Below are 3226 nucleotides of genomic sequence, written 5' to 3'. Positions count from 1 at the left end.
ACGTACGAGGCATTTGTATAGTTTCTTAATTAATATTATAAATATATATTAATTTTTTTTAATTATCTATGAATTTATTTTTATTCTCTTATATACGTAAATTTTGATTTGTTATCATGTTATATGTTATTTCATGTAATAACATTTATTTTTTATATTTTTATTATTTAACTTATAATTTTTTAGGTACTTATTTTAATTGTTAATAATTAACTGTTTTTATTTTTGTTTATTTTTATCAAATGTTTTTTTGTTAATTCATGACTTTTTATTCTTATTATTCATTTACTTCAATCAATGTTTTAATCAATTTTTATTAAATTATTTAATAGCTTATTTTAATCTTTTTATTTAATTATTTATACATTTTTGGTTTCGTATGTATTTGAATGAAAAAAGTATGTATATGTTTTTATTTGTTATCAGTATTTTATTTAATGTAATAACTTTAATTTTATATTATTTAACTTATCCTTTTTTATTTATGTACTTATTTTAATTCAATCTTTATGCATACATTTTTGGTTTTGCATGTATTTGAATTTTTAAAAATTATGAATTTGCTTGTTTTTTATTTGTCATCATTATTTTATTTAATGTTATTTATTGTTAATATTTTTTTATTTAAATTATATTTTTTTTATTTATGTACTTATTTTAATTTAATTTATGTTTGTTTATTTTTATTTATTTTTTTGCAAATTCATTACTTTTTATTCTTATTATTTTATTTACTTTAATATTTTTATTTTATTTCAATTTTTATTTTATTGTTTTAGAACTTATTTTAATGTTCCTATGTAATTATTGATATACTTTTGGTTTTCAGTGTATTTATTTTTATCAGTTTTTAAAATTATTTATGGATTTATTTTTGGGTTTTATTATTTATTTATTTTAATCTATTTTTATTAATTAATTATTTGTTATAATTTATTATTTAATTATTAAATAAGCATTTTCTAAATTATTTAATTGTTTTGTACATTTTTACATTGTTTTTCTCAAACTTTTCCACAGTCCCCCTAACACTCCCTTGCAGCCCCCTAATTCCTAATTCATTTGATCCAATTAATTTCCTAGTATGGCGAATTAAACTGCATACCAATATTTTCCACAAAATGAAGACAAACCAAAAACATTATTATAGCAAAGTAAATCAGACAAAAGATGTCTTAAATCTGGTGAGGACAGACTGACAAACCAACTTCAGTGTCAAGTTCAACAAGTTCAAATCAGCTCAACATAGCAAGCATATTTAGTTTGACTTTTTACACACTGTTTGATCTTTTTGATTTTGATTGTATTTGTGGAGTCAGTAATTGCTCATCTGACGTTTTTAGAGACAACACCGTTCTCTCTTTCTCAGACAAAATACCTCTGGCTCTGTTCCAAATCCTACTGAGCTGCCTATAGAGGCGGCATTGTAAGCATAGTCATGTTGCCCTCTAAAATGCCTTCTTTTGCTCACATGAAAGCAGCCAGTCACATCAGACTTCGTTCACACACTATTCATACACACAAGAACACAGGAGACCTGAAACACAAGCTCATGCTAAGAAACATCTTGTGTTATGTCTGTCACCTGACCATCTCAACATCACAGACTGACAGAGAACACAAACACATTTAAAGCTGGAGGAATTTGTTCACACCGCTGCATAAAACCTTCTATCAGAACGTTCACAGCTGAAGTATTATGAAACAAAGCCAGATGAAAGACAAAAAGAGAGAAGACAGATGGAGGGATGGATGATGTCTCGTATTGATATCTGAATAGAAGTACTATCTTAAAACCCTAAAACTTTGTTTATTTCCAGTTTAAAATTAGATTTTGGATCCAAGATCTTCAGTGTGGTCTCAGACTTGTATATGTGCTCTCTACTGTATATAGTGAGTTACTTTATATATTTAAATTAGAAAATAAAAATCAGGTAAATAAATCTGGCTGGTGGCAGATTACCTTTTTTTTTTTTTTATTAAAAATGATAATATCCTATTTATTTTTGTCTATCTCTTAGTGTTGTCAGAAGCCAAAATTAAAGAAAAAATATTTAAATATTATGATAAAGAAACACTTAAAGTATTTTTAATTAAATATTTAAATTATTATTTTTAATAAAAATATTAATTTCCCATTTTGTTTTTTCTTGTGAGCAGCCACTGGTGCTAGGGGGGGCAAAAAAACTATACAAAAGATATTAAGAAGAAATATTAATTTAAGAATTATTTAAAATGTTATTTTAATTCTAAATATTAATTTCCAATATGTGCAGCTTATGCACAAATAAAACAAAATTATTATTATTATTTAATTATTATTATTTATAGATAAAAATATAAGTTTTCCACCCTGCCAGTAGTAAATGAAATATATATATATATATATATATATATACACACATACACACACTGAAATATTACTAAAGAAATATTTCAAATATTAAAATATTTACTACAAATATTAAAGAAATATTTAATATTATAAATATTAAACGACTTTGTATATATGCTCTGTACTGTATATAGTATATATATTTAAATTTGAAAAAAAGGTAAATAAATCAAGCTGGTGGCAGATTTAAAAAAAAAAAAAAAAAACTATACTAAAAATATTAAGAAATATTAATTACAAACTATTAATACAAATATTATTTTCCCATTCATGCAGCTTGAGCACAAATAAATTTTTTTTTTTTTAAATATAAAAATATAAGTTTTCCACCCTGCCAGTAGCACATGAACTCAAATATATATATATATATATACAAAAATATTAATAAAGAAATATTTAAAATATTAAAATATATACTACAAATAATAATTAACAAATAAATATTTAATATATTTATTTAAATATTAGTAAAAACATGACAAAAATTTTTTTTTTACATTTTTTTGTTAAAATATGTTTTTTTTTGCCATGCCAGTGGCGACAGCAGTCTCTCAGCTCCGTCCGTCTGTCTCTCAGTGCTGCTGGAGGGAGAGACAGTGGATTGGAGCTCATTACAGGAAAAACAGAGAGAGAGAGAGAGAGAGAGAAGTGATGGGGGGGGTGAGTTCACCCACAGAGGGCACCGTCACCATGGCAATGTGGCAGATCACACGTGCAGGATCACACACGCACATAAACACACGCGTGTTTGCCCTTGACAGACAACCACCCGAACGACAACTCAGTGTAACCGGAGCAGAAACATTCAACCGTATAAAGTCCTTATGATCT

This window comes from Labeo rohita, chromosome 11 (genome assembly GCF_022985175.1).
Source record: "Labeo rohita strain BAU-BD-2019 chromosome 11, IGBB_LRoh.1.0, whole genome shotgun sequence".
NCBI lineage: Eukaryota > Metazoa > Chordata > Actinopteri > Cypriniformes > Cyprinidae > Labeo > Labeo rohita.
The sequence above is the reverse complement of the archived record's forward strand: the minus strand, read 5'-3'. Positions refer to the sequence as shown.